Source organism: Sminthopsis crassicaudata, chromosome 3 (genome assembly GCF_048593235.1).
Source record: "Sminthopsis crassicaudata isolate SCR6 chromosome 3, ASM4859323v1, whole genome shotgun sequence".
Taxonomy (NCBI): domain Eukaryota; kingdom Metazoa; phylum Chordata; class Mammalia; order Dasyuromorphia; family Dasyuridae; genus Sminthopsis; species Sminthopsis crassicaudata.
In genome coordinates, this window is record NC_133619.1 from 650,618,220 (window position 1) to 650,642,018 (window position 23,799).

The following is a 23,799-nucleotide window of genomic DNA, read 5'->3' on the forward strand; positions in this document are numbered from 1 at the left end:
CGTCCGAGCCCTGCCCTGTGCTCCCCCAAGGGTGGGGATGGCATTGCTATGCAGGTGGGTCACTTCCCCCTGGGGCAGCCCGGCCCCACTCCCTGAGCAGTGTGGGGGATGCGGGATACATTCTTCTGCAGGGACCCTCACGGCCCCCCACCGGGGACGCGTCCCGAGCCAGCGGAGTCCGGGCTCTGCCCCCTCCTCGCTGGGTGACCCGTCCCCTCTGAGGCCTTGGCTCCCCCTTTGGTTGAGTGATGGGGTCGCCATAGGTGCTGTTGGGGGTCCCACGCCTCTCTGAACCCCCAACCTAAGGTAGAGGGAGGTCACAGTAGTTGGGCTGCACGGGGCAATGGTGACTGCGGCCTTCTGGCCCCTGGAGTCCAGGAGTCTTCAGAGGGTCCCCTTCTAGACCCCAGAGGAAGGGGAAGAGGCAGGACACCGTAGGGGACCCCCCACCAAGTGCTCATGAGGCAGCTGGGGTGGCCAGTGCCTGCCCTCCCCCAGGGCCGGTCTCTTCATTCCAGCTGTGCACAACCCCCTCCCCCCCCCCACACGCCCCTTTGTCCTGGCCTTCCGCCTGGAGCTAGGGTCCCTGGAGACCTCCTGGTCCCCGGCCACGATGGGCCCAGCCTGGCCTCCGGACTGGATCAGGGACCGGGGACCGGGGTCCGGCCTTGGCACCCCTCCCACCCCCAGCTCTGGGATGAGGCCCAGGGCAGCAGAAACGGGAGAAAAGGAAGGTCCTTGGGGTCACCATTGGAGGGCCCAGGTCAGGGTCACTCTGGTCCTTGCGCCAACTTGTGCTGTTCCCAGCTGAGGACACAAGGGTCCACCATGACCCCCCCCCCATCTTCCTCACATGTCCCAGAGCTGGGCTGGGGGGAGGAAGGAGAATCTGAGAATGGCCCTGGAAGGGACAGACCTGCGGCTGCCCGGACCTGACCCTCAGCAGCTTATCTGGGCCAGGACAGGGCCCTTCTGCTCTCGTGGGGCTCTGCTGCCAGGGCCACGTCTGGGCCACAGGAGCAGGGCATGGGAGGGGGGTGGGCACTCCCCAGAGTAGGACAGAGGACAACAGCAGGACTCTGGGAAGAGCTCGGGGACTTAGAGCAGGGACTCCAGGTGCCTCCCATGGATGCTCCCCACCCCGGGTCCTGAGAAGGGGGAGTGGCAGGGGAGGGGAGGAGAAGGAGCAGGCAGAAAAGCAGACCCGAATTCCTGAAGATGGCTTAGAAGCAAAAAGAAAGCAAGGATCTGAGAAGCAAATCAGGGGAGGAGAACAGAGGAGGCTGGGGGGGGCAATGGGCAGCAGCACCCCCTCACCCCACTACCAGCAGCTCGCGGTCCCCCCAGCAAGCACTTATTCCCGGCTGTATCCATCCATCCATGAGGGTTAGGTGGGCACACACCCAGGGCCTGGCGCATCTGACCTGAGGGGGCAACTGCAGCTGGAAGATGATGGGACCTGCCCCCTAGGCCCTGTGCTCAGCAAGGGGGTCAGGCGGCCGGCCCGTGAGCATCAGCCTCGGCAGCCTTCCCCGGGGCTTCCTGAGCGGAGGAGCAGCCAGCTTCACCTTTCAGGTGGCTGTGAATGGGGAAGGGGCCCAGGGCTCGGCCCGTTGGGATGTAGCAGAACATGGCCACGTGATGGAGACAAGCCAGTCTGGATGCCAGGAGACTGAGACCTCCCTATACCTTAGCTCTACAAGCTTCAGGCCCACCTTTCCAGACCGGTCACCTTCCACCATTCCGTATTCCAGACCAACAACTTGTCCCCTCCCATCCCCCTCCAATGGTACTCCCCCTGGCCTGGAAGGCCTTTACACCTGCATCCGCCCTCCCAGAGGCTTCCACCCCCTCCAGGTGGCCATGGATTAGGGCTGTCTCTCACGACATTACTTTGAATTGACCAGCCTGCTTATTCTCTGCCCCTTAATCTTCCACCCAATCATCTGGAAGAATGCAAATCTTCAGGAGGACAGGAGCCGGAGTGTGTGTGTCCATTTCTCAGGACCTAGCACACTCCCAGCCCACAGTCACCACTTAATAAACATCGGTTGAAAAACTCATCTGGAAGAACAAAAGTCAAAGATATCAAGAGAATCAGTGGGGGGTAATGGGTTGGGAGAAGGTGGTCTAGCCATTCCAGATCTCAGACTGTATGATAAAGCAGCAATTATCAAAACAATTTGGTCCTAGCCAAAAATTAGAGTGGTAGATCATAGAATAGATAGGTACACATCACATTATAGTAAATGATCATAGTAATCTAGTATATGATAAACCCAGTGATCCAAGCTTTTGGGACAAAAGCTGCTGGAAAAACTGGAAAACAGGATGGCAGAAACTAGACAAAAACCAGTATCTCGCACCATATACCAAGATTAGGGCAGAATGAGTAAAAGTGATACCATAAGCAAAGAAGGAGAGCATGGGCTAGTTTATCAGATCTATGAAGAAGAGAATTTAAGATGAAAGAAAATCTAGAGAGAGTTGTAAAATATAATTTTGATTACATAAAATTAAAAAGGTTTTGTGGCTCTGGGTTTTTTTTTTTTTTTTGAGGCTGGGGTTAAGTGACTTGCCCAGGGTCACACAGTCAGAAGTGTTAAGTGTCTAAAACCGGATTTGAACTCAGGTCCTCCTGAATTCAAGGCTGGTGCTCTATCCACTGCGCCCCCTAGCTGCCCCCAAAAAGGTTTTGCACAAACAAAATCAATGCAACCAAAATTAAAAGAAAACTAGGGGGAAAGTGTTTGCAACAAGTATCTGATAAAGGCCTCATTTCTCAAATATATAGAGAACTGAGTCAAGTTTATAAAAATGCAAGTCATTTCCCAATTGATAAATGGCCAAAGGACAAGAACAGATAATTTTCAGAAAAAGAAATCAAAGCTATTGTCATATGAAAATATGCCCTAACTATTGATTATAGACATTTAAAACAATTCTGAGGTACCATCTCATACCCATCAGATTAGCTAATGTGACGAAAATGATCAATGTTGGAGAGGACATGGGAAAACTGAGACATCAGTGGATTGTTGGTAGAGCTGTGAACTTGATCAGATTCTGATTGTTGCCCCCAGCCCAACCCCCACAGAAATACAAGTCAATCCCACCACCATCCAAGAAGTTTAGGCATCCTACATATACTATAGATACTGTAGATATCAGCCAATGAGAAAGTCCAACAGGATGTAGACCAGGACATTGAGCTACCAACTTCAATAAATCTTTCCCCTGACACGGCACCTGTGAACTATCCTTTGCTTTCCTTTGAATGAATTTATACAGTCAGGCTAATTATAACAATAATATACATTAATGTTTCCTAATGAGCTTCTCTATATGCATTCTGGGTAACCACATGTATAATTCCATCAAGGCTTTAGGACCATTCCAGATTCTTCCTGTAACCTCAAAATCTACATCTCTTGTGATGTAGGCAACTTCCATAAATATCTTTATCTTGGTTTGCTGGGCTGCTAAGTCCTGCTAAACTTTCTTGAGTTACGTAATTCTCAAATATATTTAATTTAGAGATGGTCTGAGATTTAAATTCTCTCAAAAACATCGCAGCATCTATCTACTTGGACCCCAACAAGCTGATTCAGCCATTCTGGAGAGCAATTTGAAACTCTGCCCAAAGGGCTATAAAGCTGCATACCCTTTTATCCCACCGTAACACTACTAGATCTGTATCCCAAAGACATCAAAAAGAAAGGGGTGGGGAGGACCCATTTGTACAAAAGCGTTTCTAGCAGCTCTCCTTGCAGTGGCTGAGAACCGAACTCAAGGGATGGCGATCAGGTGCGGAATGGCCAAACAAGCTGTGATGTATGATTGGAGGGCATATTTTTATGCTGTGCGAAATAAGTGGGAGAATTTCCGAAAAGCCTGGAGAGACTTACTGAACTGATGCTGAGGGAACAGGAGCAGAGAACACAATACCGGCAATATCGTTTGAGGAAGAATTGTGAATGACTTAGCTATTCTCAGCAATGCAACAATACCAGATATCGCAAAGGATTAATGAAGAAGCGTATTATTCACTCCAGAGATACTGATAGTGCTCGGATACAAACTAAAGCTGCTACTTTTTCACTTTCCTTCTTTTTTGAGTCATTTTGTACAAAATTACTAATATATGTGTTTTACTTGATTGCACGTGTATAATTGTTCATCATCTCAGGGAGGGCAAGAAGGGAGAGGTAGAATTTGGAACTCAAAACTAAAAAAAAAAACTAGGTAAAATTCATTTTAACTTGTAATTAGGAGGGTAAACTGTTTGCATTTTTTGTTTTTCTTCCTTTTTTTACCTTCCAAATCTAATTCTTCCATTGCAACAACAACAGCAAAATTCGGTTCTGCACACATATATTGTACCTAGGATATACTATAAGATATTTAATATGTATGGGAATGCCTGCCATCTAGGGGAGGGGGTGGAGGGAAGGAGGGGAAAAACTCGGAACAGAAGGGAGTACAAGGGATAATGTAAAAAATTACCTATGCATATGTACTGTCAAAAAATGTTATAATTATAAAATTAATTTTAAAAATTTTAAACTTGTAATTAGGAAAATAAATATATATTTTAAAATCTTGGTTGAACTAAATCCCAAAAATCAGAATCAGAGAATCCTCTTAGGAATCATGCAAAATCCTGAGAATCAGAGAACTTCGTTCTGCAGCACTTCAGGTGAATCCAAACCTGGGAAGTGGATATTCGGCGCCTGCCTGAAGGTCCTCGAAGAAGAGCATGCGCTCTTAAAGCAGCCCCTTTCACCAGGGGATGACTTATTGTGAGGAAGATCTCCTTGGCAATGGAAGGGACAAGGAAAGGAACAAGCATTTATTGAGCACCCACTATATGTCAGGCACTGTGCTGAGCACTTGATTCTCACAGCCACTCTGGAAGGCAGGGGCTATGAGTTTACATTTGAGGAAACTGATGCAGGCCAAGATTAAGTGACTAGGGTCTGACGCAGCTGCTAATGGCTGAGACAGTATCTGCCCTCCGGTCTTCCTGACTCCACTCTAGGCATCGTGGCCCCCACCTGCCCTAACATTTTATATCAGCTTTCAGTGCCAGGCTTGGGTTTATGCTGAAGGAACAGGGATCCACCACGGATTTCTGAGTAAGGAGAAACAGGTCAGACCCTCATTCTCTGAATGCTAATTTGCCAGCTGTGCAGAGGGTGACTGGGAAGCAGGGAGATTACTCAACACATGGATTCTAATCAATCAGCATTTATTCAGTGCTTGCTGTGTACAGAATACCATGAGACTACTCAACACATTGATTTGATTCAATCAGCATTTATTCAGTGCTTGCTGTGTACCATGAGATTATTCAACACTTTGATTTGATTCAATCACCATTTATTCAGTGCCTGCTGTATACAAGGTACCTTGCTAAGTGTTGGAGAGAGACACAAAAATAACAGTCTCTGCCCTGGAAGAGGAACAAGGTTCTTTCAACTGTTCAGACAAGTGGCGCTGGAGACCTGACCTGGAACGGGGTCTGTGTGAGTGGATCCCAAGGTCACAGAGGTCTTCCAGTCCAAGCCCCTGGATTTACAGACAAGGAAAATGAGGTCTGATGACTTGCCTGGGGTCCTGTGGGAAGTCACTGGCTTCACCAGGCCTGGCCCCAGCCCCTCTGCTCCTAAAGCTACGATTCTTGTCCATCGTATCAGGGGAGGAGGGGGCAGAGGTCTGGGTTAAAATGGCATCCTCATCGTTGGACGGGGGCTGAGGAAGAGGGAGAGTGAAGGCTAACCAGCTCTGAGGCTGGAGACCCGAGTGGCCATCCATGGTCCCCATGGGCTATGTGTGTGTGGAGGAGATCAGTGGGAGGGCAGTGATGTGGGTCTGCTAGGACAGGCTGATGGGACAGTTCTGAGGAGGGGGAGAGGGGCCTGTGGCCTGAAGCCCCAGCCCAGAAAGAAGGCTGAGACGCCCCCCCCCGACTCTGTCCTTGGCTCACTAGCCGGGGAGCCGAGCCTCTAGGAGCTTAGAGGCCCAGCCTGGCTTCCCAGGGAGTCAGCGCCAGGTCTACGAGAACGAGTCCGGCCATGTTCCTGGAGAGGCGGAGGAGACAGCCTGGTGGTGAGGGGCTGGACCGTGGGGCCGGTGGCGAGGGGCTGGACCGTGGGGCCGGTGGCGAGGGGCTGGACCGTGGGGCGTCTCCGGGACAAAGGCAGCCAGCAGGGCCGGCCCGTAGGCCCCAGCGGGCAGCCACCTAAGGCTGCTCTTGTCTCTCCCTACCAATCATGGACACCAACTTCCCGGGGCTCACTTTGGCCATTTTTCCCTAGTTGCCCTGGCAGAGAAAACAGAAGGTGATAGGAAAGGGGCGCAGAGCGGGGATGAATCACCGTCAGCTCTAATGCCACGGGGCCGAGGAAGGCCTCCAGGAATAGGGAAGGTCCTAGGTGGGACTAGAATCTTCAGGCAAAATTCTAGAATGTATCCTGAAAGGGGCGGTTGTGAGACCGTATAAAGGGGAGGGTCATCCCTAAGCGCCAGGATGGACGAATCAGCGGGCCGTAACTTCCCCGGCTCATCTCCCTTTTTGGCGGGGCTGATAGAGCAATGGCCTAGCCTTGGAGTCCCTGGAGATCAGGGAAGCATCTGCTTAAGTGGCTCATTCTCTCCTGTGGGCAAGGAGGGAAAGGGCCATTTGGGCAATAATGTAGCCGCATGGACTCGGGAGGAATTGTTGAGCAGACCTGGAAAGCGTTCAGAAATGGGTCCCTGAAAGCTCGGAGGCAGCTAGCTGAGCGCCTCGGCCATCTTCACTTTCATCAATGGCTTGGCTGGAAGGTATTCTTTGTCAGGCTGCTGGGAGACACAGAGCTGGAGGGGACGGCGGGCCCGAGATCCCCAAACTAGGGCGGAGGAGACGGGCAGCCGGGCAGCGGGGAAGGGTATCTGGACCTGTCCTTTCCCTGGGCCGGGCAGCTCCCAGGAGGGAAGTCCCAGGGGTGTAGACACGCAGCTGGCGACTTAAAATCTCAGTGCTGTCTAGGAAACAGAGGAGTTGCTTGGTACAGACACGCAGCTAGTAAGTAAGTGCCAAGAACAAGAGTTGAATGCCGAGATTTCTGGCTTGATGGAGTATACCCCATTGACCAAAGTAAACACATCAGTATAAAAAAGTTAGCTTGACAGTGGAGGGGAGAACCTTGCTCCTTTGGGAATGGAAAAGATCTGGGGTTTTGGGTGGACCACAAGCTCAAAATAGGATAGAAATGGGATGGGATCGGGCCGCTGGCCAAGCAATTGGTCCCCAGCACAATGGGGTGGTCCTGCCTGAGCCCGGCCCGGGGGACCACAACCAGACGGCAGTTTGGGCAGCAGAGTCTGAGAAGCTGGAAAGTGCCAGGGGGTGGCCAGATGGTAAAGGGGGTCGTGGTAAATGGGGAGTGGCGAAGGAGTTAAGGAGATTGGACCTGGAGAAGAGCAGGCTGGGGCCGGAGGGGGACGTGCCCAAGGCTCGAGCCAGGGAGATGTGGCAGGAAACCGGGGAGGCTGATTGGGCTCGGAGGGCTTCCCCCCTCCCCGAGGGCTATGGGGGCCGGAAGCCCCGCCGGTGTACCTAACTGCCCCACGCTCTTTGGTCTCCGCAGATTTAAGCCCCGACAACCCCACACTCAGCCATTTCATCCGCGTCGGGCTGGCCTCTCTGGTTCTGGTGGCACTGGGGATTTTGTTGGCCGAGGACTGGCACAGCAAGAAGGATCCTGAGAAGGATCCAGGGGACATCCTGTTTGAGAAACCAAGTTATTCAGACATCAAGGCCAAGTTTGGAAGGTCTTGGAGAAAGTCTTCCACCATCTCCAGGCACGGGAAAAAGGGACGGCTCTAAGCCCTAAGCAGCCACCCGCCGGCCACCCCATGGCACCACTCTCCTTCTAGGATATAAATCTTTGCTTGAAACTCAAGTGCTCAATTCACCTAAGGCCATCCCCAGAACAGGGCCACCTGCCGCCTCCCCGGGCTTCCCTATGCTCCCCGTCCCCAAGCTGTGCTCCCCATCCCCCGATCCCAAAGCCATCCTGCTCCCTGTCCCCAAGCTGTGCTCCCCGACCCCCATCCCAAAGCCATCCTGCTCCCTGCTCCCTGCCCCCAGACTGTGCTCCCCGTCCCCCCATCCCAAAGCCATCCTGCTCCCCGTCCCCAAGCTGTGCTCCCCATCCCCCGATCCCAAAGCCATCCTGCTTCCTGTCCCCAAGCTGTGCTCCCTGTCCCCCCATCCCAAAGCCATCCTGCTCCCTGCCCCCAGACTGTGCTCCCCGTCCCCCGATCCCAAAGCCATCCTGCTTCCTGTCCCCAAGCTGTGCTCCCTGTCCCCCCATCCCAAAGCCATCCTGCTCCCCGCCCCCAGACTGTGCTCCCCATCCCCCGATCCCAAAGCCATCCTGCTCCCCGCCCCCAGACTGTGCTCCCCGTCCCCCCATCCCAATGCCATCCTGCTCCCCGCCCCCAGACTGTGCTCCCCGTCCCCCCATCCCAATGCCATCCTGCTCCCTGCCCCCAGACTGTGCTCCCCGTCCCCCGATCCCAAAGCCATCCTGCTCCCCGCCCCCAGACTGTGCTCCCCGTCCCCCGATCCCAAAGCCATCCTTCTCCCCGCCCCCAGACTGTGCTCCCCGTCCCCCCATCCCAATGCCATCCTGCTCCCCGCCCCCAGACTGTGCTCCCCGTCCCCCGATCCCAAAGCCATCCTTCTCCCCGCCCCCAGACTGTGCTCCCCGTCCCCCCATCCCAATGCCATCCTGCTCCCCGCCCCCAGACTGTGCTCCCCGTCCCCCCATCCCAATGCCATCCTGCTCCCTGCCCCCAGACTGTGCTCCCCGTCCCCCGATCCCAAAGCCATCCTGCTCCCCGCCCCCAGACTGTGCTCCCCGTCCCCCGATCCCAAAGCCATCCTGCTCCCTGCCCCCAGACTGTGCTCCCCGTCCCCCGATCCCAAAGCCATCCTGCTCCCCGCCCCCAGACTGTGCTCCCCGTCCCCCGATCCCAAAGCCATCCTGCTCCCCGCCCCCAGACTGTGCTCCCCGTCCCCCGATCCCAAAGCCATCCTGCTCCCCGCCCCCAGACTGTGCTCCCCGTCCCCCCATCCCAATGCCATCCTGCTCCTTGCCAGAACTGAAGAAGAAGGCTCAGAACGGGCTGCACATGGCCCCATCTCCTACCTTGGTCAGCTTCTTACTGACCCTTACTGTGTCCAAAGCAGGAGGCCCGTGGCACCTAAGCTGCTCCCTCAGAATTCAGAAGGGGAGGGTATGAGGAATGTGTCTGGAAGGGAAGCGGAAGAGCCCGGGGGTCCTCACTCTCCTGTTGCCTCCTGATTCTTACCCCAAGGTCTCTCCCTTCTCCCGAGGTTTCTGGCCAGGCTGCCAGCACAGACCTCCTGGGCTTCCCCTGCAAGGATGGGGAGTGGGAGCACCATTTAGGAAGTCCTGGTCCTGTGGCCCATACACAGTCCTGGCCGAGAAGTTCTTCTAAAACTCAGCTCCCCCCTACACATGCATACCACTCTGCTACCCCTCCCCACCATCTCTAGCTCCCTCTCTTTGCATAGTCCCCGTTCTCCGGGCTGACCGTATCACTGACAGACATCTCTCGTCAAGATGGAGATGTTCCCTCCTATTTGCTTTTTCAGTGCCTTCCCTCCCCAGTCCTAGGGGACTGCACTATACGGCATCCACCCATGTCTCCGGTCTAATTTCACATTCCTCCTTTCATGTGCTTTCCATTCTTAGTCTCAGCGGCCCAGGGACTATTTCTAGTACATAACATCCGTCTCCATGGCCTCTTGACAGGGGTCCTCCATGTCTCAAATGAATTTCTAGCGGAAGCAGAGCAGCCGATCTTATAGCACCATATAAATGCTTATTATGATGATGATCATCATCCTCCTCCTCCTCAGCTGTGTGGTGTCCCCAGACCCCAGGCAGGGCCCTTTGTTTTCGCCTGGGTCTTGAAGGGTTGGGGTAGGGGCAGAAGGTAGAGCTGCAGCCCCTTCCCCGAACCCTGCCCCCTCCTTGAGAGTCCAGTCCTTGAGTGTCACTTCATCTTTCTTGTACAAGTCACATAGGAGGAGGGGGTCAGACGTGGCCAGGGAGAGAACAGAGCCAACTGCAGTGTGGTCAGATAATTCTCTTCTTTCTCTCCGTTGTGGACAAAGTCCCACCCCTTTTCTTCCAGTCACCCACTGGCTGGGAGCTAAGACAGGAGCTATCGGGGCTGTACTGAAGTCGCTGCCCTCTGGCATCAGGTAACACTGGATAGAATGCTGCCCCTCACTCAGGCACAAAGACGAGTCCAAATCCAGCCTCAGACATTTACCAGCCATGTGACCCTGGTCAAGTCACTTAATCCTGATTGCCTCAGTTTGCTCTTCTGCAGCGTGAGCCGAAGGAGGAAATGGCAAACCATTCATACCTCTGCCAAGAAAACCACAAAATGCAGTCATGACGAGATGGGTATAGCTAAAAAATAACTGAATAACCACTATGTGCCAGATCACACGCTAAGAGATTTACAAACATCTCATTTGAGCCTCACAACAGCCCTGATAGGTTTATAATTATCCCCATTTTGCAGTCAAGGAAATTGAGGCAGAGCTTAAGGGACTCCCTCATAAGTGTCTGAGTTTCCATTTGAACTCAGACCTTCCTGAGACCGGGACCAGAACTTGATCCACTTGTTCAAATTAGCTTGAAGCAGACATACAAACCAGAGCGAATTATCTCCTCCCATGAGCCTTCCCCTCTCCTGTGTAAGTCTCTGTTTCACCTTAGGCATCTAACATCATTTAGAGGTGGCGATTTCCCCAGGCTCCCAGGGGGACAGGAGGATGACATCCAGGGCTTCGAACCCCTGGTCTCCAGGCAGAACGAGAAATCCTCTCCAGAGTGTGGCTCTAGCTCACCATCCCTGCCATACATTCTGGCCAAAACGGAGGCTCTGCTACTTTCCCACTCGGCGTGTCAGCTCTTAGAGTGGAACTGGCCATCTCGGAATGGGGGGGGGCCCTTCCTGGAGCACTTCAAGCACAGGCTGGAAGTGGGTAAAGGGCACTGCCTCGGGGGCATGGTTTGGATTGCAACATGGAACCCACCTGAGCAACCTCAAAGGAACAGAAGCCACTGAGTGATGGTGGCAAAGGGAAGAGCTCCATGTCAACCAACAGCCAACAAGCATTTATTAAGCACTTACTGTGTATCAGGCATCTTTTAGTGAGGAACGTGGAGTCTTTGTAAATTTTCAGTGGTATTTCATTTTTCCAAATACATAAAATTTTCAACATTTAAAATTTTATTATAGCTTTTAAGGATATATGCATGGGTAATTTTTCAGCACTGACAATTGCAAAACCTTTTTGATGGGGGCGATAGCCCCTTTAAGATTCCTTGTCTGATCTCCAACTTCCTTTGGGACTAATCTCTGATTTACAAGATCTGGTCAAAACCCCCCTTTTGTAAGGGGAGAGCTCCTATCTGAGCCAGTTTGGGCTCGTACCAGCCCCCACCGGATCTGAGCTGGCTTGGGTTCTCAGCCCCCCTTATCTGCTCAGGTTTCCCCAAAACAGTTTCTTCCTTATCTGAAAAGCCCGCCAAGAATGTGCCCACTGCCCTAGGCTCCTTGAAGCAGATAAAAGAGCCGAGGTGGAGTCGTCCCTGGGCGGAGAACTGAAAGGTGCCAGCAGCCATGCTTTCCATCAGAGACTGTCCCACGGCTTTCGGCGCATTTCCTCCTCTATCTAATGCTTTTACTAACCAGACTTTAACCTGGCTTCCACACCCTGCAATAAACCTTTGTATCCAGCTAGGTTTTCGGGCTGTAATTTACAGGGGACTCTCGCTGCCGCCAGACCTCATTTAACTTTGTATCCTTGCGCCGAATCCTAAGGGTGGCAGGGGGGCTGCGTGGGACTCCCTGTACCCCAATCCTGCCACTAGGCCTCAATCAATCCTAATTTTAATGAGGTATAAACCTCCTCATTAGGTATTTACCTCATCACTTTTGTTCCAACTTTTCCCCTCCTTCTCCCCCTCCCCCAGATGGCAGGTAGCCCAATACATGTTCAATATGTTAGAGTATACATTAAGTACAATGTAGCGTATCCATGTCCAAACAGCTGTTTTGCTGGACAAAAAGAATCGGACTCTGAAACAGTGGACAATTAGCCTGTGAAGTTAATCCAAAATGCAGGCGGACAAAAATAGAGGGAATAGAATTCTATGTAGCGGTCCACACTCATCTCCCGAGTTCTTTCGCCGGGTGTAGCTGGTTCAGTTCCTTACTGCTCTTCTGGAGCTGATTTGGTTCCTCTCAGCAGTTCATTTTTGTAAGACTTCCTCCCTCCCTTACCTCCCCCTTCCCCAGGACAGAGCAAGCGATCATTAGATCTATTATTAATTAGATCTATATTAATAGTTTGGATAGGCTGAAATCTTTTAAAACATATTTCTATGTGTCATGTTTTTAATTTCTTTTTTCTGAGGCTGGGGTTAAGTGACTTGCCCAGGATCACACAGCCAGGAAGTGCTAAGTGTCTGAGACCAGATTTGAACTCGGGTCCTCCTGAATTCAGGGCTGTGCTCTACCCACCGGGCCACCTGGCTGCCCCCGTATTTGTCATGTTGTACAAGAAAAATCAGATCCAGAGGGAAAAGATCAGGAGAAAAATAAACGCAGCACAGAGAGTCTTCCCCCCTCCCCATGGCTGAAATTCTTCCCCTCCCATTCTTCCCCTCCCCCTGTCTCCTGCTCCATCTGCTTCCTTCAAGGCTCAGCCTTTCCGGACCTGTCTCCGGGCGGCCTGTGCTCCTCTTCTCTGCAAACACCTTGTCTGAGCCCGGTCTTTATCTCCCTCAGCACGGGACTTCCCCGAGGTCAGAGATCGTGGGGCACTCCTTTGGCTCTTAACCCAGGGCTTGGAACCCAGTAAGCGCCTAATTAAGGCTGTTTGATGGGCTGACTGACTCTTTTTTCACCTTGTTGACTTCCCTCTGGTCTACTTCAGTATCCGCGGTGAACCACGTTCCCCTTTCGCGTCTGAACCACGGCACACTTGTGGGGGGCTCACTAAGCCACAGACGCCGCTTCCTCCCCACACGCCCCATCTGAGAGGCCTGTCTGCCGGCAGCCATCAGGCAAGGGAAGCCCCAGAGGATGTCTAGGAACCCCCGGAGCATCTCCAGCCACGAGCACCGGCCCTCGGAGAGAGAGGGGACCAGCCATGCTCACATCACAGAGGCAGCCCTTTCTAGGAAGCTGACAGCCCTGCCACAACAGGAAACAAGGGAGGGAGGGAGGGAGAGAGGGAGAGAAGGAAGGAAGGAAGGAAGGAAGGAAGGAAGGAAGGAAGGAAGGAAGGAAGGAAGGAAGGAAGGAAGGAAGGAAGGAAGGAAGGAAGGAAGGAAGGAAGGAAGGAAAGAAGGAAAAGAGAGAGGGAAGGAGGGACGGAGGGAGGGAGGGAGGGAGGGAGGGAGGGAGGGAGGGAGGGAGGAAGGAAGGAAGGAAAGAAGGAAAAGAGAGAGGGAAGGAGGGACGGAGGGAGGGAGGGAGGGAGGGAGGGAGGGAGGGAGGGAGGAAGGAAGGAAGGAAGGAAGGAAGGAAGGAAGGAAGGAAGGAAGGAAGGAAGGAAGGAAGGAAGGAAGGAAGGAAAGAAGGAAAAGAGAGAGGGAAGGAGGGAGGGAGGGAGGGAGAGAGGGAGGGAGGGAGGGAGGGAGGGAGGGAGGGAGGAAGGGAGGAAGGAAGGAAGGAAGGAAGGAAGGAAGGAAGGAAGGAAGGAAGGAAGGAAGGAAGGAGGAAAGGAAGGAAGGAAGGGAGGGAGGGAAGAGAGGGAGAAAAGGAAGGAAGGAAGGAAGGAAGGAAGGAAGGAAGGAAGGAAGGAAGGAAGGAAAGAAGGAAGGAAGGAAGGAAGGAAGGAAGGAAGGAAGGAAGGAAGGAAGGAAGGAAGGAAGGAAGGAAGGAAGGAAGGAAGGAAGGAAGGAAGGAAGGAAGGAAGGAAGGAAGTTCTGGCAACTTCCCACTGAGTCATTCATGGACAAGACTGAATACACCCTGGCTCCCAGCTCAGAAAACCATCCTTGCACAGCTGCCATGTTAGATTGAGGAGTGGATGCCAAAGGGCCAACACCACCTCAAGCCCCTGCTTCTCCTACCCAAGTACCTTCATGTTGGGCACTGAGTGCCCCCCAGGCTAAAAAACTGGACAGTAGAAAGTGCACAGCTTCTTCCAGTTCCAAATGTCCGGTATTCTAAGGACTAGAAGTGGAGGGAAGCAAGGACATCCTGGGAGTGAAATAAGTTCCTATTGGACATGGGGTGCTGAGAGCCTGTGAAAAGAGGAGGAGTGGACCACAGCTCTCCTTGAGAGCTGACTCTTCCTGAGAAGAGTTTTCACAGAATCATCATTTCAGATCTGGGAGAAAAATGAGGGGTCCTGACTAAACCCCCCAAACAGAAAGCCTCTCTGAAATATTATCAACCAACTGATTTATGTCTGAAAGTATAGGCATTAGCCTAGCAAAATATAACTGATACTTACATATCTAAAACAAGTCCGCCTCCATGGACTTTCCACCCCCATTCCACGTGAATATTTTCTTTTTTATCCAGTATTTTGTCCATCAGTAAGCATTTATTAAGTGCCTATTATATGCCAGGCGCTAGGGATACAAAGAAAGGCAAAAACAAAACCCAGTTCCTGCCTTCAAGGAGTTCACAGTCTAATGGGGAAGACAAAGTGGAAACAACCTTGCATAAATAGGATAAATTGAAGGTAACCTCAGAGGAAAGGAAAGGCTTCTTATAGAAGATTGCATTTTTGTTGGAACTTGTTAAAAACCGGGGAAGCCAGGAGGTGGAGATGAGTAGGAAGAGCATCCTAGGCATGGGGAAAACACCAAGTAGAAATGGTTACTCTGGAAATGGAGGAAAAACAAGGAGACCAAAGTGGCTGGATCATAGAGTGCATGGAGGAGAATAAAATGCAAGGAGACTGGAAAAGAAGGGAGTGGGGCAAGTTCTGGAGGGCTCTGAATGTCTAACAGAAGATTTTGACCTTTCCACCTGTCTTGCCCCTATGTCATCAAAACCGCACAGCAATCTCAATGTATCCTGGTCAAACCTGAAGAGAGAAACACTTCTCCTCCTAGTTCTGGACATTCTCAAGATCACAATAGCGCGAATTTTTTTCCCCATGAAGTCTTGACCAACACTGAGTTTAGAATCCACAAAACAAACCTTCAAATATTTTTTGAGATAAAATGATACCTAGCTTCCCCTTCCCTCATCTCAAGATTAGTTCTTTTTAACTCAAGGCTAAGACTTAACATTTATCTCTAATTATTATCGTGAAATTATGTCCAACATTCTAATTTGAGAGATTTTAGGGGGATTCTGACTCTTATTATCCCTCACAATTCTATGTCATTTGCAGATCTTATGACCAAACCACCAGCTAAAAAGCAGGGTGGATAGAGTACAAAATCTGAAGTCAGGAAGACAAGGGATTCAAATCCTGAATCTGATACAAGTGTGACTTTGGACATCTTCCAAATGGAGCTGATAATAGCAGCACCTACTCATAGGGTGGCTGGAAGGATTAAATGAGGGTTTTTGTAGCACTTTGCAAAATCTTAAAGTGCATTAAAATACTGGCTGTCACCCCAATCACGTGTGCTTTGGATCAAATCATTAACAAAAATGTTAAACAGTCCTGTTCCAAGCATAGCTATCTGGGGCACTCCTCTGGAGACTCCCCTGAAATATCAGACTATTAATGATTCCTCTTTGGGTCTAACCATTCGAGCCATTCTGAATCCACCAAACCATTACTGAACCCATCTCTCTCCATTTTTTCCCTGCAAGATCATGAGAGCCTTTGCCAAATGCTCTGCCAAAACTAAGATAGACTCTCTCTAGAGCATTGCCCTAATCAGTCACTCCAGTGTTCCTGATTTTTTTTTGGCCAAGAATACTGGCTAAATTATCTAGCCAGTTATTTTCATGTTCCATTAATATCTTTTGCCATTTTGCCAGTTTTTTTCTCTCGAGGTAGCTCTCCCACTCCACTTGCTCTCAGCAAGATTTGCTAGCAGTGCTTCCACAATCACACCTGCCAGTTCTTTAAAGGATGTCATTCATCTGCATCAAGGATTAAAAATTCATCAAGGGCATGTGGAAAATCTCTTCCTCTCTCACCACTTATCTTGCATAGAAATTCCCTATTGTGTTTTTTTGGGAAGAAGGAGGAGGAGGAGGAGGGAGAGGAGGAAGAGGAGGAGGAGGAGGAAGAGGAGGAAGAAAAGGAGGAGGAGGAGGAAGAAGGGGAGGAGGAGCAGGAGGAGGAGGAGGGAGAGGAGGAAGAGGAAGAGGAGGAAGAGGAAGAGGAGGAAGAGGAGGAGGAGGAGGAGGAGGAGGAGGAGGAGGAGGAGGAGGAGGAAGAAAAGGAGGAGGAAGAAGAGGAGAAGAAGGAGGAGGAGGAGGAAGAAAAGGAGGAGGAAGAAGAGAAGGAGAAGAAGGAGGAGGAGGAGGAAGAAGAAGAGGAGGAGGAGGAAGAGGAGGAGGAGGAAGAAGAGGAGGAGGAGGAGGAAGAAAAGGAGGAAGAGGAGGAGGAGGAGGAGGAGGAGGACAAACAACAACAACAGTGTGTACAATAGACCTTAGAAGATTCAGACTCCTGGATTAAGAGCTAGCTACGGTATAAGGATAGGGGTATTAACTAATATCAATGGGAAACCTGACACCAAATGAATTAGGAAGAGATAGAGAATAAAATCAATGAAGATGTCACTGGATATAATCTCCAGTGCCTGACAGCATCAAGAGGTGGGAAAAAAAATCTTTTTAAGGGGGGACATACACTTTAGGGGACCACTAAAGGACTCTCTATGGTGCTCATCATTTCTTAGGAATGGATTAAGGATCACATGTTGTCTTTTCTTTCTCAGGTGGTAGGCATGGCCATTGGTTTTTCTAACTATGATTATTCTATTCTTGGCATTATAGCTACGAATTCTATTTGCAAAGTAAGCAGTAGGTGGTGCTAGCAATCAAAGCAGTTTCAATCATTAATCATCCTTCAAGCTCCAGGAATCTGGGCTTGGTCCTGGGCTGTTTAATAGGTTGAAGCTGATCTGCTCTGCTGTCCTGGGATAAAGGAAGAGAGGAAACCCTTATCCCTCCAGCAGACTTTTGCTTTAAGTCACTGCCTGGTCACATGCTAAGCTTCAGGCCAGAAATTTATTTTCTGCTTCACAAGCTCTGCAAGGTTTCAAGGTCAATCTCCACTCCCTCTTCTGAGGGAAAAAGTCAGGTCTTGTCTCATTAATATACAGCTATTTCTCACGACCATCTCAACTACATACAGAGATCATCATACTCTTTTTAAAACAGTATTTTATTTTTCCAAAGATAGGTTTCAACATTCACTTTTGCAAAATATTGTGCTCCAATTTTTTTTCCCTTTCTCCCTCCCTCTCCCCTAAGACAGCAAGCAATCCAATATAGGTTAAACCTGATTTCTTTTAAACATATTTGCCATGCTGCAAAAGAAAAATCTGATCACAAGGGAAAAAAACGTAAGAAATAAAAAGCAAGTAAATAACAACAAAAAAGGTGAAAACACCGAGCTTTGATACACATTAGTCTCCATAGTTTTCTCCTTGGATATGGTTGGACTTTCCATCACAAAGCTATTGGAATTGTCCTGGATCACCTTATTATTGGAAAACGCCACGTGATGGTCAGACTCTTGACCTTGTCATCATCCACAAGTGTTTGACTGACACATTTGTGAACCTAAAATTCCTTTATCATAACATTTCATCATTTTCTTTCCCTCTATTTTACAGACGTTGACCCACTTCTTCATTCTCCTAACCCCTTGCCTTCACTAAGGAAAGACGATTCTTTGATCCTACTTACCAAAAGATTTTCAAACCTTTTAAACAACCCTCTTTGTGACTTCTAAGGATTCTCCTCCCCTTACCCTCTCAACTGAGAATCGTTTCCTATTTTACTAAAAAAAAAAAAAAATTGAGGGCCTTCTTAAGGAGATCTCTCTTCTTTCTTCCTGATCTCACTTCACTCCAATGCTTTCTGCCATCTCTTCCTTCATCCCTCTCTCACGTAAAGAAATGGTCCTTCTCCTTGTCGAAACAAACCCCTTTACATGCATGTGGTCCCATTCCATCTTATCTTCTTTAGCAGATTTCCCATCTACATCCCCACTCTCTCACTCATCTCTCTCCCTATCTACTGGGTCTTTCCTTACTGCCTAAAATGCACCCATTTGCCCTCCATCCCTAAAAGCCTATTACTTGATGCAGCCATCAAACTATTATCACTTTTTTTTCCTAGCAAAACTCCTTAAGAGAGCCACCTAAAACAATACTTTTCCTTTAAGTCCCTTCTTAAGACTGTGCCACTTGACTTCTACCTTCATTTAACTCAAACTGTTATCAGTGGTCTCTTAATTGCAAATCTAAACCAATCCTCTTCTTTCTTGATGTCTCTGGAATCTACATCACTCGATCATCCTCTTCTCTCTAGGTTTTAACCCAGGCTTCCTCTCTTCTGACATAGAAGTGATGGACCCAGGATGCAGAAGCAGATAGACAAGCTCGTGCACACACACACACACACACACACACACACACACACACACACACACACCAATTTTTTTAGCCTGACCAAAGAAGGAATTTCTTTCCTTGACTGTGCATATTTGTTACAAAGATACAAAAATGTTTCCCATTTGGGATGGGGATGGAAAAAGGGGGAGAAAAAAACAATTTTTGTATTTAAAAAAATTTTAATTAAAAAAATACTCAACTGACTCTTCTCTGCTAACTGTAATCTCTTGTTTGCACCCAAAGAACTTTGTTTGTTAAGGGAAGTTTATTGAAATTAATTTTTTAAGAAATAAGCACCAGGATCAGATGAATATATAAGTGAATTCTACCTAACATTTCAAGTTCAACTGATTCCTATCTTAAAAAAACAACAACTTGGAATAACAGGCAAAGAAGGAGTCCTACCCAAATCTTTGCGTGAAACAAAAACGAGCTGACACCGAAATCTGGAAGAGCAAAAATAGAGAAAGAAAATTACAGACAAATTTCACCCATGTATGTGGATGTAAAAACCCTAAATAAAGTGCTAGCTAGGAGTCTACAATATGTCACAAAGGTCATATATGGTGGCCCAGGGAGATTTCCAGGAATGCAGGGATGGTTTTCCATAAGGAATATTGTGAACATAATTGATTCTAACAATAATAAAAAGTCTTTTAAAAAATCATATGAAAAAGCTTGACAAACTACAGCATTCACTCCTCTTAAAAATACTTGGAAGCATAGATATCAATGGATTTTCCCTTAAACTGATAAGAAGCATCTTCCTAAATCACAAGCTAGATGTTTTCCCAATAGGCTCAGAAGTTAAGCAAGGATGCCCATTATCACTAATGTTATTCAATAGTCTGTTAGAAATGCCAGCAATAGTGATAGAAGTAAAATACACCGATAGAATCAAAATGGACGATGAGATAATAAAAGGATCTCATTTTACAGACAATACGATATACTTGAAAATTCTAGAGATTCAGCTAAAAAGTTAGTGAAAACAATGAATGATTTTAGCAAAGTAACAGGATAAAAAAAAACTCACATAAATCATCAGCATTTCTAGATGTCACCAACAAGAGATAATAAAAGACCCTCCATTGAAAAGAACTATAAATAGTATAAACTGTCTGAGAGTATACTTGCTAAGACGAGTCCAGCAACTACATGAATCTATTTCTAAAACACTTTGATACAAAGAAAGTCAAATTCAAATAACGGGAGAAATAGTCATTGGTCGCGGGGGAGTAGAGCCAATATGATAAAAACCAATCAACTTATTCAATGCCCTCCCTAATAAACTAGCAGAAATCGTTTTATCAAACTGGAAAAACAATAACAAAATCCATTTGGCATAACAAGAATGTCAAGAATACCAAAGGAATGAATGGGAAAACGTAAGGGAATGAGGTTCGACAATTCCAAGTCTTGGACTATATTTTAAGGCAATAATTACCAAAATGATCTGGTATTAAGTAAGAAATAGAAAGGTGAATCAGTGGAACAGAATACATGGCAGTAAATGATTACAGTAAGTTTGTGCTTGGAAAATGTAAAGATTTGGGGGCCGCTAGGGGGCGCAGTGGACAGAGCACCAGCCCTGAAGTCAGGAGGACCCGAGTTCGAATCTGATCTCAGACACTTAACACTTCCTGCTGTGTGACCCTGGGCAAGTCACTTAACCCCAGCCTGGGGGGGAGGGGGGAATGATGAGCAGGTAGATTTTAGAAAAACATGTTCAGACTTGCATGAAAAATGAAGTATAAAACGAGCAGAACCGGGGGAATATTGTACACAGTGACAGGGAAACTTCGGAAACACTGCTCCGATTGACTAAGTAAATATTTACGTCATCTCCACAAGACCGGAACTTGCTGCCCACCTCCAGGGAAAAACCTGGTAGGCAGGAGAATGCCTGGTAGGCTTTGCACATGTAGGTGTGCACATATACACACATGCCTACATACAAATAAGCCTGTGTGTGTGTGTCCGCGGCAGACAGTGGTCTTCTCGCGTACAAGGTAGGGAGGTTGGGAACTTAAAATAGAACAAAAATAAGAGTTTAAAAAGCATTTACTGAAGACCAGTCATAAAGAGCATGATTTTTTTTTTTACAAACTAAAGAAGTTAAAATATAACCAAATCTAGCTTTTTTTAAATTAACAACTACAACTTACTTGAAAATATAAATATTAAAAAGCCTTTTATTTCTACCTCCCATAAAATATAAAGCAAGATTTCAGTCTTAGCTTGGCTAAAAAACCGCGTTTCTGGAAGATGAATGGATGTCCATCAGTTGGAGAATGGTTGGGTAAATTGTGGTATATGAAGCTTATGGAATATTATTGCTCTGTCAGAAATGACCAGCAGGAGGAATACAGAGAGGCCTGGAGAGACTTACATCAACTGATGCTGAGTGAAATGAGCAGAACCAGAAGATCACTGTACACTTCAACAACAATACTGTATGAGGATGGATTCTGATGGAAGTGGATATCTTCAACATAAAGAAGAGCCAACTCACTTCCAGCTGATCGATGATGGACAGAAATAACTACACCCAGAGAAGGAACAGTGGGAAGAGAATCTAAATTGTTAGCACTACTCTCTATCTACCCAGGGTATTTATACCTTCGGAATCCAATACTTATTGTGCAACAAGAAAATGATATTCACACACATATATTGTATCTAGGTTATACTGTAACATGTAAAATGTATGGGATTACCTGCCATGGGGGGGAGGGAGTGGAGGGAGGAGGGGATAATTTGGAAAAATGAATACAAGGGATAACGTTATAAAAAAATTACTCATGCATATATACTGTCAAAAAATTTATAAATAAAAATTTTTTTTAATTAAAAATAAATTTAAAAACCGCGTTTCCAGCTGGCTCCTGTCATGAGAACGGGTGGCCCTTGAACCTGTAACATTTCAGCCTTTTTACTTTCCCAGGTCACCACAGTTAGTCTCAGAGTCACGTGATCTAAAAAGCCTAGGAAAACAAAGTGCCCCCGGAGCCGGAGGGTGAGGAAGAGGGACGTCTTCCCCAGACGGGGTAGCGGCCGAAATCCCTCCCCGGAGCAGGGACCGCCGGGAGGAAGGGAAGGGGAAGACAGATAAAAGCCTGACCTCCCCAGGGACTACCAGAGAAAGTAAAGAACGTCCACACAAGCGTCATCCGGGGCCTGGAGGGAGGGTGAGCCAGTGGCTACACGTGCCTTTTTCTTCCTTTCAATTAAAACCCCACGGGGATGACTGAAGAGAAAAACCTGGGAAGCAGAGGGAAGCAGGGGTCCCTGGGAACCTGACGGGTTCTCCCTCCCTTTCTTTTCCTCCTTCCCTTTCTCCCTTTCTGCCTTCCTCCCCTCTCTTCTCTCTCCCCTCGATCTTTCTCTATCCATCCACCTCTGTGTCTGTCTCTTTCTCTCTATCCCTGTCTCTGTGTCTCTCTCACTATTTCTCTTTCCATCCCTCCCTCCCTCGCTTTTTCTCGTCTTTGTATCTCTCTTCTCTCTTCCTCTCTCTCGGGCTCTGACTCTGTCTCGGAGCGCGCCCCCCAGCAGATCTATGCGAGGTTACAGCCTCCGGCGCCCGGCGCAGAGCAGCAGGACATCCCTCCCTCCCCCCGCCCCCCCCCCCCCCCGGTAGGCCGCAGGGAGTCCGCCGGGGAAGGGCTCGGGGAGCCGCGTCTAAGCCTTCCAGCCGAGGCTCCGGCTTCCTCCATCTCTCAGGAGGCGGCTTCGGGCTCGGCAGTTTCCTCGCCACACGAGCCCAGATCCCGCGCTGGCGCGAAGTGAGACTAAACAAGGCCCGGCACGTGCGGCGGCAGCGCCCGCTCCGCGGCTCGGCGCCTTCTGGCCCGGAGCTGGCCCCAGGGCCCGGCGGCGCTCGGGCACGCAGGCTCCGGGGAGAGCCGCAGAGATCGCTGAGGCGCGGGGAGGAGAAGCACTCCTCGCCCCTCCCCCATGCCCTCGGAGGTCCAATCCGCGGCCTTTCCGGCGTCCAGACTGCCTCGGACCCTCAAAGACCGGAGGGAATGTCGGGGGGAGGGGCAAGCTCGTTCGGTCCCGGGAGGAAGCCCCTCGGCAGGACCGAGCAAGGAGGAGCAAGTGGCGAGGAAAGTGAAAGGAGAACGGGCCAGGGACGGCGCGGGCGGGGGAGGGGCGAACGCTACGAGACCCCGGCACCAAGCGCTCCTTCCCTCTTCGGGACCCCAAACGGGACGAGCCCCTTGGGGTACCGCCGCGGTCCCCGGCTGCCCGTCCCGCCCCGCGGCCGCCCCTGGGGACCCCAAACGGGACGAGCCCCTTGGGGTACCGCCGCGGTCCCCGGCTGCCCGTCCCGCCCCGCGGCCGCCCCTGGGGGTCCCAGGCTGCCCGTCCCGCCCCGCGGCCGCCCCTGGCGGTCCCCGGCTGCCCGTCCCGCCCCGCGGCCGCCCCTGGGGGTCCCAGGCTGCCCGTCCCGCCCCGCGGCCGCCCCTGGGGGTCCCAGGCTGCCCGTCCCGCCCCGCGGGCCGTCCCTGGGGGTCCCAGGCTGCCCGTCCCGCCCCGCGGCCCCGGTCCGTTCTTGGCTCTGAGTCCCAGGAATGGCACTTGTTCAAGTCTGGCAAGGACCTTGAACTTGTCTGATTTCCTCTCAGCCCACCGAGCGGTCCATCGGCGGAGCCGCGTTTAGCCCGGCCGGCCGCGGGCGGAGCGGGGAGGGAACGGAACCGCCGCGTCGGTCTGGGAGGCGCCCACGGTCCCGCTGGGAAAGACGCGCGGCGGCCCGGCGCTGCTCCGGGGCCCCGAGAGAGGCCCGGGCCTCGGGCAGATAGCCCAGAGCGCCTGTGCGGGCGGAGCGAGGGCGGCTTCCGGGTGCGGGCCCTCGACTTTTGGAGGGTCTGGAGGGACTTGGTGAATGAGAAACGGGGTCGACGCCCGAGCGCTGGGGGAAGGCTGGGACCGGCCGGCCAGCGCCGCGCCAGTCACGGGGGGAGGGGCGTCGCTCTGTGCGGGGGAGGAAGCACCGATCGGAGCTAGAGGAGGAGGAGGAACGGGAGAGGAGCGGATGAAGAGAAGCCGGACAGGGGCAGAGCGCCCGCGGGCCGAGGACCGGAGCCCTCCCGCAGGCGCCGAGCGAGGCCCGCGGGAAAAGAGT

At 50.3% G+C, this 23,799-nt stretch overlaps 2 long non-coding RNA genes across 4 annotated transcripts; one reads left to right on the top strand and one right to left on the bottom strand.

The window, feature by feature from the left end:
• Positions 1 to 6,528: 6,528 nt before the first annotated feature.
• On the top strand, positions 6,529 to 9,912 carry LOC141564648 (uncharacterized). Of its 3 annotated transcripts, none has more exons than XR_012488674.1 (3): positions 6,529 to 6,828; positions 7,635 to 8,293; positions 9,056 to 9,912. It is a non-coding gene; the product is annotated as an uncharacterized LOC141564648 (long non-coding RNA). The 3 variants fall into 3 exon arrangements; XR_012488675.1 differs by having other exon boundaries at positions 7,635 to 8,242; positions 9,005 to 9,912; XR_012488673.1 differs by having other exon boundaries at positions 7,635 to 8,140; positions 8,903 to 9,912.
• On the bottom strand, positions 7,633 to 23,519 carry LOC141564649 (uncharacterized). Its single transcript, XR_012488676.1, has 3 exons — positions 23,274 to 23,519; positions 9,367 to 10,457; positions 7,633 to 7,771 (listed from the first exon to the last, which is right to left on the bottom strand). It is a non-coding gene; the product is annotated as an uncharacterized LOC141564649 (long non-coding RNA).
• Positions 23,520 to 23,799: the final 280 nt, after the last annotated feature.